Here is a 13,408-nt window from a genome sequence, read left to right on the forward strand (position 1 = left end):
TATATATATAATTTGTATGGTATTACTCTGGGTTGAGATTTTATATATATAATTTGTATGGTATTACTCTGGGTTGAGATTTTATATATATAATTTGTATGGTATTACTCTGGGTTGAGATTTTATATATATAATTTGTATGGTATTACTCTGGGTTGAGATTTTATATATATAATTTGTATGGTATTACTCTGGGTTGAGATTTTATATATATAATTTGTATGGTATTACTCTGGGTTGAGATTTTATATATATAATTTGTATGGTATTACTCTGGGTTGAGATTTTATATATATAATTTGTATGGTATTACTCTGGGTTGAGATTTTATATATATAATTTGTATGGTATTACTCTGGGTTGAGATTTTATATATATAATTTGTATGGTATTACTCTGGGTTGAGATTTTATATATATAATTTGTATGGTATTACTCTGGGTTGAGATTTTATATATATAATTTGTATGGTATTACTCTGGGTTGAGATTTTATATATATAATTTGTATGGTATTACTCTGGGTTGAGATTTTATATATATAATTTGTATGGTATTACTCTGGGTTGAGATTTTATATATATAATTTGTATGGTATTACTCTGGGTTGAGATTTTATATATATAATTTGTATGGTATTACTCTGGGTTGAGATTTTATATATATAATTTGTATGGTATTACTCTGGGTTGAGATTTTATATATATAATTTGTATGGTATTACTCTGGGTTGAGATTTTATATATATAATTTGTATGGTATTACTCTGGGTTGAGATTTTATATATATAATTTGTATGGTATTACTCTGGGTTGAGATTTTATATATATAATTTGTATGGTATTACTCTGGGTTGAGATTTTATATATATAATTTGTATGGTATTACTCTGGGTTGAGATTTTATATATATAATTTGTATGGTATTACTCTGGGTTGAGATTTTATATATATAATTTGTATGGTATTACTCTGGGTTGAGATTTTATATATATAATTTGTATGGTATTACTCTGGGTTGAGATTTTATATATATAATTTGTATGGTATTACTCTGGGTTGAGATTTTATATATATAATTTGTATGGTATTACTCTGGGTTGAGATTTTATATATATAATTTGTATGGTATTACTCTGGGTTGAGATTTTATATATATAATTTGTATGGTATTACTCTGGGTTGAGATTTTATATATATAATTTGTATGGTATTACTCTGGGTTGAGATTTTATATATATAATTTGTATGGTATTACTCTGGGTTGAGATTTTATATATATAATTTGTATGGTATTACTCTGGGTTGAGATTTTATATATATAATTTGTATGGTATTACTCTGGGTTGAGATTTTATATATATAATTTGTATGGTATTACTCTGGGTTGAGATTTTATATATATAATTTGTATGGTATTACTCTGGGTTGAGATTTTATATATATAATTTGTATGGTATTACTCTGGGTTGAGATTTTATATATATAATTTGTATGGTATTACTCTGGGTTGAGATTTTATATATATAATTTGTATGGTATTACTCTGGGTTGAGATTTTATATATATAATTTGTATGGTATTACTCTGGGTTGAGATTTTATATATATAATTTGTATGGTATTACTCTGGGTTGAGATTTTATATATAATTTGTATGGTATTACTCTGGGTTGAGATTTTATATATATAATTTGTATGGTATTACTCTGGGTTGAGATTTTATATATATAATTTGTATGGTATTACTCTGGGTTGAGATTTTATATATATAATTTGTATGGTATTACTCTGGGTTGAGATTTTATATATATAATTTGTATGGTATTACTCTGGGTTGAGATTTTATATATATAATTTGTATGGTATTACTCTGGGTTGAGATTTTATATATATAATTTGTATGGTATTACTCTGGGTTGAGATTTTATATATATAATTTGTATGGTATTACTCTGGGTTGAGATTTTATATATATAATTTGTATGGTATTACTCTGGGTTGAGATTTTATATATATAATTTGTATGGTATTACTCTGGGTTGAGATTTTATATATATAATTTGTATGGTATTACTCTGGGTTGAGATTTTATATATATAATTTGTATGGTATTACTCTGGGTTGAGATTTATATATATAATTTGTATGGTATTACTCTGGGTTGAGATTTTATATATATAATTTGTATGGTATTACTCTGGGTTGAGATTTTATATATATAATTTGTATGGTATTACTCTGGGTTGAGATTTTATATATATAATTTGTATGGTATTACTCTGGGTTGAGATTTTATATATATAATTTGTATGGTATTACTCTGGGTTGAGATTTTATATATATAATTTGTATGGTATTACTCTGGGTTGAGATTTTATATATATAATTTGTATGGTATTACTCTGGGTTGAGATTTTATATATATAATTTGTATGGTATTACTCTGGGTTGAGATTTTATATATATAATTTGTATGGTATTACTCTGGGTTGAGATTTTATATATATAATTTGTATGGTATTACTCTGGGTTGAGATTTTATATATATAATTTGTATGGTATTACTCTGGGTTGAGATTTTATATATATAATTTGTATGGTATTACTCTGGGTTGAGATTTTATATATATAATTTGTATGGTATTACTCTGGGTTGAGATTTTATATATATAATTTGTATGGTATTACTCTGGGTTGAGATTTTATATATATAATTTGTATGGTATTACTCTGGGTTGAGATTTTTATATATATAATTTGTATGGTATTACTCTGGGTTGAGATTTTATATATATAATTTGTATGGTATTACTCTGGGTTGAGATTTTATATATATAATTTGTATGGTATTACTCTGGGTTGAGATTTTATATATATAATTTGTATGGTATTACTCTGGGTTGAGATTTTATATATATAATTTGTATGGTATTACTCTGGGTTGAGATTTTATATATATAATTTGTATGGTATTACTCTGGGTTGAGATTTTATATATATAATTTGTATGGTATTACTCTGGGTTGAGATTTTATATATATAATTTGTATGGTATTACTCTGGGTTGAGATTTTATATATATAATTGTATGGTATTACTCTGGGTTGAGATTTTATATATATAATTTGTATGGTATTACTCTGGGTTGAGATTTATATATATAATTTGTATGGTATTACTCTGGGTTGTGAGATTTTATATATATAATTTGTATGGTATTACTCTGGGTTGAGATTTTATATATATAATTTGTATGGTATTACTCTGGGTTGAGATTTTATATATATAATTTGTATGGTATTACTCTGGGTTGAGATTTTATATATATAATTTGTATGGTATTACTCTGGGTTGAGATTTTATATATATAATTTGTATGGTATTACTCTGGGTTGAGATTTTATATATATAATTTGTATGGTATTACTCTGGGTTGAGATTTTATATATATAATTTGTATGGTATTACTCTGGGTTGAGATTTTATATATATAATTTGTATGGTATTAACTCTGGGTTGAGATTTTATATATATAATTTGTATGGTATTACTCTGGGTTGAGATTTTATATATATAATTTGTATGGTATTACTCTGGTTGAGATTTATATATATAAAATCTCAACCCAGAGTAATACCATACAAATTATATATATAAATCTCAACCAGAGTAATACCATACAATTATATATATAAATCTCAACCCAGAGTAATACCATACAAATTATATATATAAAATCTCAACCCAGAGTAATACCATACAAATTATATATATAAAATCTCAACCCAGAGTAATACCATACAAATTATATATATAAAATCTCAACCCAGAGTAATACCATACAAATTATATATATAAATCTCAACCCAGAGTAATACCATACAAATTATATATATAAAATCTCAACCCAGAGTAATACATACAAATTATATATATAAATCTCAACCCAGAGTAATACCATACAAATTATATATATAAAATCTCAACCAGAGTAATACCATACAAATTATATATATAAATCTCAACCCAGAGTAATACCATACAAATTATATATATAAAATCTCAACCCAGAGTAATACCATACAAATTATATATATAAAATCTCAACCCAGAGTAATACCATACAAATTATATATATAAAATCTCAACCCAGAGTAATACCATACAAATTATATATATAAAATCTCAACCCAGAGTAATACCATACAAATTATATATATAAATCTCAACCCAGAGTAATACCATACAAATTATATATATAAAATCTCAACCCAGAGTAATACCATACAAATTATATATATAAAATCTCAACCCAGAGTAATACCATACAAATTATATATATAAAATCTCAACCCAGAGTAATACCATACAAATTATATATATAAAATCTCAACCCAGAGTAATACCATACAAATTATATATATAAAATCTCAACCCAGAGTAATACCATACAAATTATATATATAAAATCTCAACCCAGAGTAATACCATACAAATTATATATATAAAATCTCAACCCAGAGTAATACCATACAAATTATATATATAAAATCTCAACCCAGAGTAATACCATACAAATTATATATATAAAATCTCAACCCAGAGTAATACCATACAAATTATATATATAAAATCTCAACCCAGAGTAATACCATACAAATTATATATATAAAATCTCAACCCAGAGTAATACCATACAAATTATATATATAAAATCTCAACCCAGAGTAATACCATACAAATTATATATATAAAATCTCAACCCAGAGTAATACCATACAAATTATATATATAAAATCTCAACCCAGAGTAATACCATACAAATTATATATATAAAATCTCAACCCAGAGTAATACCATACAAATTATATATATAAAATCTCAACCCAGAGTAATACCATACAAATTATATATATAAAATCTCAACCCAGAGTAATACCATACAAATTATATATATAAAATCTCAACCCAGAGTAATACCATACAAATTATATATATAAAATCTCAACCCAGAGTAATACCATACAAATTATATATATAAAATCTCAACCCAGAGTAATACCATACAAATTATATATATAAAATCTCAACCCAGAGTAATACCATACAAATTATATATATAAAATCTCAACCCAGAGTAATACCATACAAATTATATATATAAAATCTCAACCCAGAGTAATACCATACAAATTATATATATAAAATCTCAACCCAGAGTAATACCATACAAATTATATATATAAAATCTCAACCCAGAGTAATACCATACAAATTATATATATAAAATCTCAACCCAGAGTAATACCATACAAATTATATTATAAATCTCAACCCAGAGTAATACCATACAAATTATATATATAAAATCTCAACCCAGAGTAATACCATACAAATTATATATATAAAATCTCAACCCAGAGTAATACCATACAAATTATATATATAAAATCTCAACCCAGAGTAATACCATACAAATTATATATATAAAATCTCAACCCAGAGTAATACCATACAAATTATATATATAAAATCTCAACCCAGAGTAATACCATACAAATTATATATATAAATCTCAACCCAGAGTAATACCATACAAATTATATATATAAAATCTCAACCCAGAGTAATACCATACAAATTATATATATAAAATCTCAACCCAGAGTAATACCATACAAATTATATATATAAAATCTCAACCCAGAGTAATACCATACAAATTATATATATAAAATCTCAACCCAGAGTAATACCATACAAATTATATATATAAAATCTCAACCCAGAGTAATACCATACAAATTATATATATAAAATCTCAACCCAGAGTAATACCATACAAATTATATATATAAAATCTCAACCCAGAGTAATACCATACAAATTATATATATAAAATCTCAACCCAGAGTAATACCATACAAATTATATATATAAATCTCAACCCAGAGTAATACCATACAAATTATATATATAAAATCTCAACCCAGAGTAATACCATACAAATTATATATATAAAATCTCAACCCAGAGTAATACCATACAAATTATATATATAAAATCTCAACCCAGAGTAATACCATACAAATTATATATATAAAATCTCAACCCAGAGTAATACCATACAAATTATATATATAAAATCTCAACCCAGAGTAATACCATACAAATTATATATATAAAATCTCAACCCAGAGTAATACCATACAAATTATATATATAAAATCTCAACCCAGAGTAATACCATACAAATTATATATATAAAATCTCAACCCAGAGTAATACCATACAAATTATATATATAAAATCTCAACCCAGAGTAATACCATACAAATTATATATATAAAATCTCAACCCAGAGTAATACCATACAAATTATATATATAAAATCTCAACCCAGAGTAATACCATACAAATTATATATATAAAATCTCAACCCAGAGTAATACCATACAAATTATATATATAAAATCTCAACCCAGAGTAATACCATACAAATTATATATATAAAATCTCAACCCAGAGTAATACCATACAAATTATATATATAAAATCTCAACCCAGAGTAATACCATACAAATTATATATATAAAATCTCAACCCAGAGTAATACCATACAAATTATATATATAAAATCTCAACCCAGAGTAATACCATACAAATTATATATATAAAATCTCAACCCAGAGTAATACCATACAAATTATATATATAAAATCTCAACCCAGAGTAATACCATACAAATTATATATATAAAATCTCAACCCAGAGTAATACCATACAAATTATATATATAAAATCTCAACCCAGAGTAATACCATACAAATTATATATATAAAATCTCAACCCAGAGTAATACCATACAAATTATATATATAAAATCTCAACCCAGAGTAATACCATACAAATTATATATATAAAATCTCAACCCAGAGTAATACCATACAAATTATATATATAAAATCTCAACCCAGAGTAATACCATACAAATTATATATATAAAATCTCAACCCAGAGTAATACCATACAAATTATATATATAAAATCTCAACCCAGAGTAATACCATACAAATTATATATATAAAATCTCAACCCAGAGTAATACCATACAAATTATATATATAAAATCTCAACCCAGAGTAATACCATACAAATTATATATATAAAATCTCAACCCAGAGTAATACCATACAAATTATATATATAAAATCTCAACCCAGAGTAATACCATACAAATTATATATATAAAATCTCAACCCAGAGTAATACCATACAAATTATATATATAAAATCTCAACCCAGAGTAATACCATACAAATTATATATATAAAATCTCAACCCAGAGTAATACCATACAAATTATATATATAAAATCTCAACCCAGAGTAATACCATACAAATTATATATATAAAATCTCAACCCAGAGTAATACCATACAAATTATATATATAAAATCTCAACCCAGAGTAATACCATACAAATTATATATATAAAATCTCAACCCAGAGTAATACCATACAAATTATATATATAAAATCTCAACCCAGAGTAATACCATACAAATTATATATATAAAATCTCAACCCAGAGTAATACCATACAAATTATATATATAAAATCTCAACCCAGAGTAATACCATACAAATTATATATATAAAATCTCAACCCAGAGTAATACCATACAAATTATATATATAAAATCTCAACCCAGAGTAATACCATACAAATTATATATATAAAATCTCAACCCAGAGTAATACCATACAAATTATATATATAAAATCTCAACCCAGAGTAATACCATACAAATTATATATATAAAATCTCAACCCAGAGTAATACCATACAAATTATATATATAAAATCTCAACCCAGAGTAATACCATACAAATTATATATATAAAATCTCAACCCAGAGTAATACCATACAAATTATATATATAAAATCTCAACCCAGAGTAATACCATACAAATTATATATATAAAATCTCAACCCAGAGTAATACCATACAAATTATATATATAAAATCTCAACCCAGAGTAATACCATACAAATTATATATATAAAATCTCAACCCAGAGTAATACCATACAAATTATATATATAAAATCTCAACCCAGAGTAATACCATACAAATTATATATATAAAATCTCAACCCAGAGTAATACCATACAAATTATATATATAAAATCTCAACCCAGAGTAATACCATACAAATTATATATATAAAATCTCAACCCAGAGTAATACCATACAAATTATATATATAAAATCTCAACCCAGAGTAATACCATACAAATTATATATATAAAATCTCAACCCAGAGTAATACCATACAAATTATATATATAAAATCTCAACCCAGAGTAATACCATACAAATTATATATATAAAATCTCAACCCAGAGTAATACCATACAAATTATATATATAAAATCTCAACCCAGAGTAATACCATACAAATTATATATATAAAATCTCAACCCAGAGTAATACCATACAAATTATATATATAAAATCTCAACCCAGAGTAATACCATACAAATTATATATATAAAATCTCAACCCAGAGTAATACCATACAAATTATATATATAAAATCTCAACCCAGAGTAATACCATACAAATTATATATATAAAATCTCAACCCAGAGTAATACCATACAAATTATATATATAAAATCTCAACCCAGAGTAATACCATACAAATTATATATATAAAATCTCAACCCAGAGTAATACCATACAAATTATATATATAAAATCTCAACCCAGAGTAATACCATACAAATTATATATATAAAATCTCAACCCAGAGTAATACCATACAAATTATATATATAAAATCTCAACCCAGAGTAATACCATACAAATTATATATATAAAATCTCAACCCAGAGTAATACCATACAAATTATATATATAAAATCTCAACCCAGAGTAATACCATACAAATTATATATATAAAATCTCAACCCAGAGTAATACCATACAAATTATATATATAAAATCTCAACCCAGAGTAATACCATACAAATTATATATAAAATCTCAACCCAGAGTAATACCATACAAATTATATATATAAAATCTCAACCCAGAGTAATACCATACAAATTATATATATAAATCTCAACCCAGAGTAATACCATACAAATTATATATATAAAATCTCAACCCAGAGTAATACCATACAAATTATATATATAAAATCTCAACCCAGAGTAATACCATACAAATTATATATATAAAATCTCAACCCAGAGTAATACCATACAAATTATATATATAAAATCTCAACCCAGAGTAATACCATACAAATTATATATATAAAATCTCAACCCAGAGTAATACCATACAAATTATATATATAAAATCTCAACCCAGAGTAATACCATACAAATTATATATATAAAATCTCAACCCAGAGTAATACCATACAAATTATATATATAAAATCTCAACCCAGAGTAATACCATACAAATTATATATATAAAATCTCAACCCAGAGTAATACCATACAAATTATATATATAAAATCTCAACCCAGAGTAATACCATACAAATTATATATATAAAATCTCAACCCAGAGTAATACCATACAAATTATATATATAAAATCTCAACCCAGAGTAATACCATACAAATTATATATATAAAATCTCAACCCAGAGTAATACCATACAAATTATATATATAAAATCTCAACCCAGAGTAATACCATACAAATTATATATATAAAATCTCAACCCAGAGTAATACCATACAAATTATATATATAAAATCTCAACCCAGAGTAATACCATACAAATTATATATATAAAATCTCAACCCAGAGTAATACCATACAAATTATATATATAAAATCTCAACCCAGAGTAATACCATACAAATTATATATATAAAATCTCAACCCAGAGTAATACCATACAAATTATATATATAAAATCTCAACCCAGAGTAATACCATACAAATTATATATATAAAATCTCAACCCAGAGTAATACCATACAAATTATATATATAAAATCTCAACCCAGAGTAATACCATACAAATTATATATATAAAATCTCAACCCAGAGTAATACCATACAAATTATATATATAAAATCTCAACCCAGAGTAATACCATACAAATTATATATATAAAATCTCAACCCAGAGTAATACCATACAAATTATATATATAAAATCTCAACCCAGAGTAATACCATACAAATTATATATATAAAATCTCAACCCAGAGTAATACCATACAAATTATATATATAAAATCTCAACCCAGAGTAATACCATACAAATTATATATATAAAATCTCAACCCAGAGTAATACCATACAAATTATATATATAAAATCTCAACCCAGAGTAATACCATACAAATTATATATATAAAATCTCAACCCAGAGTAATACCATACAAATTATATATATAAAATCTCAACCCAGAGTAATACCATACAAATTATATATATAAAATCTCAACCCAGAGTAATACCATACAAATTATATATATAAAATCTCAACCCAGAGTAATACCATACAAATTATATATATAAAATCTCAACCCAGAGTAATACCATACAAATTATATATATAAAATCTCAACCCAGAGTAATACCATACAAATTATATATATAAAATCTCAACCCAGAGTAATACCATACAAATTATATATATAAAATCTCAACCCAGAGTAATACCATACAAATTATATATATAAAATCTCAACCCAGAGTAATACCATACAAATTATATATATAAAATCTCAACCCAGAGTAATACCATACAAATTATATATATAAAATCTCAACCCAGAGTAATACCATACAAATTATATATATAAAATCTCAACCCAGAGTAATACCATACAAATTATATATATAAAATCTCAACCCAGAGTAATACCATACAAATTATATATATAAAATCTCAACCCAGAGTAATACCATACAAATTATATATATAAAATCTCAACCCAGAGTAATACCATACAAATTATATATATAAAATCTCAACCCAGAGTAATACCATACAAATTATATATATAAAATCTCAACCCAGAGTAATACCATACAAATTATATATATAAAATCTCAACCCAGAGTAATACCATACAAATTATATATATAAAATCTCAACCCAGAGTAATACCATACAAATTATATATATAAAATCTCAACCCAGAGTAATACCATACAAATTATATATATAAAATCTCAACCCAGAGTAATACCATACAAATTATATATATAAAATCTCAACCCAGAGTAATACCATACAAATTATATATATAAAATCTCAACCCAGAGTAATACCATACAAATTATATATATAAAATCTCAACCCAGAGTAATACCATACAAATTATATATATAAAATCTCAACCCAGAGTAATACCATACAAATTATATATATAAAATCTCAACCCAGAGTAATACCATACAAATTATATATATAAAATCTCAACCCAGAGTAATACCATACAAATTATATATATAAAATCTCAACCCAGAGTAATACCATACAAATTATATATATAAAATCTCAACCCAGAGTAATACCATACAAATTATATATATAAAATCTCAACCCAGAGTAATACCATACAAATTATATATATAAAATCTCAACCCAGAGTAATACCATACAAATTATATATATAAAATCTCAACCCAGAGTAATACCATACAAATTATATATATAAAATCTCAACCCAGAGTAATACCATACAAATTATATATATAAAATCTCAACCCAGAGTAATACCATACAAATTATATATATAAAATCTCAACCCAGAGTAATACCATACAAATTATATATATAAAATCTCAACCCAGAGTAATACCATACAAATTATATATATAAAATCTCAACCCAGAGTAATACCATACAAATTATATATATAAAATCTCAACCCAGAGTAATACCATACAAATTATATATATAAAATCTCAACCCAGAGTAATACCATACAAATTATATATATAAAATCTCAACCCAGAGTAATACCATACAAATTATATATATAAAATCTCAACCCAGAGTAATACCATACAAATTATATATATAAAATCTCAACCCAGAGTAATACCATACAAATTATATATATAAAATCTCAACCCAGAGTAATACCATACAAATTATATATATAAAATCTCAACCCAGAGTAATACCATACAAATTATATATATAAAATCTCAACCCAGAGTAATACCATACAAATTATATATATAAAATCTCAACCCAGAGTAATACCATACAAATTATATATATAAAATCTCAACCCAGAGTAATACCATACAAATTATATATATAAAATCTCAACCCAGAGTAATACCATACAAATTATATATATAAAATCTCAACCCAGAGTAATACCATACAAATTATATATATAAAATCTCAACCCAGAGTAATACCATACAAATTATATATATAAAATCTCAACCCAGAGTAATACCATACAAATTATATATATAAAATCTCAACCCAGAGTAATACCATACAAATTATATATATAAAATCTCTACCCAGAGTAATACCATACAAATTATATATATAAAATCTCAACCCAGAGTAATACCATACAAATTATATATATAAAATCTCAACCAGAGTAATACCATACAAATTATATATATAAAATCTATACCCAGAGTAATACCATACAAATTATATATATAAAATCTATACCCAGAGTAATACCATACAAATTATATATATAAAATCTATACCCAGAGTAATACCATACAAATTATATATATAAAATCTATACCCAGAGTAATACCATACAAATTATATATATAAAATCTATACCCAGAGTAATACCATACAAATTATATATATAAAATCTATACCCAGAGTAATACCATACAAATTATATATATAAAATCTATACCCAGAGTAATACCATACAAATTATATATATAAAATCTATACCCAGAGTAATACCATACAAATTATATATATAAAATCTATACCCAGAGTAATACCATACAAATTATATATATAAAATCTATACCCAGAGTAATACCATACAAATTATATATATAAAATCTATACCCAGAGTAATACCATACAAATTATATATATAAAATCTATACCCAGAGTAATACCATACAAATTATATATAAAAATAGTTAAATTCACTAGAAATCCCTGAGAAAACCATAGAAATCCCATAGAAAATATAGACCTAGCACTCGGTGTTTTAAAAAAAATCGAATTATCGCCAGTTAATATCTCTGGATTTTTCTGATAAATCACCAATGTTCACCATGTTCCTTAATGTTCACTTTGTTCACCAATGTTCAATATTTTGATGCAATATTTTTAGGACTGACGCGAGCGGACGCTAGACACATGCCCATACAGATAGGTCTGGGGCTATTC

The sequence above is a fragment of the Microplitis mediator genome, chromosome 2 (assembly GCF_029852145.1).
Source record: "Microplitis mediator isolate UGA2020A chromosome 2, iyMicMedi2.1, whole genome shotgun sequence".
Lineage (NCBI taxonomy): Eukaryota > Metazoa > Arthropoda > Insecta > Hymenoptera > Braconidae > Microplitis > Microplitis mediator.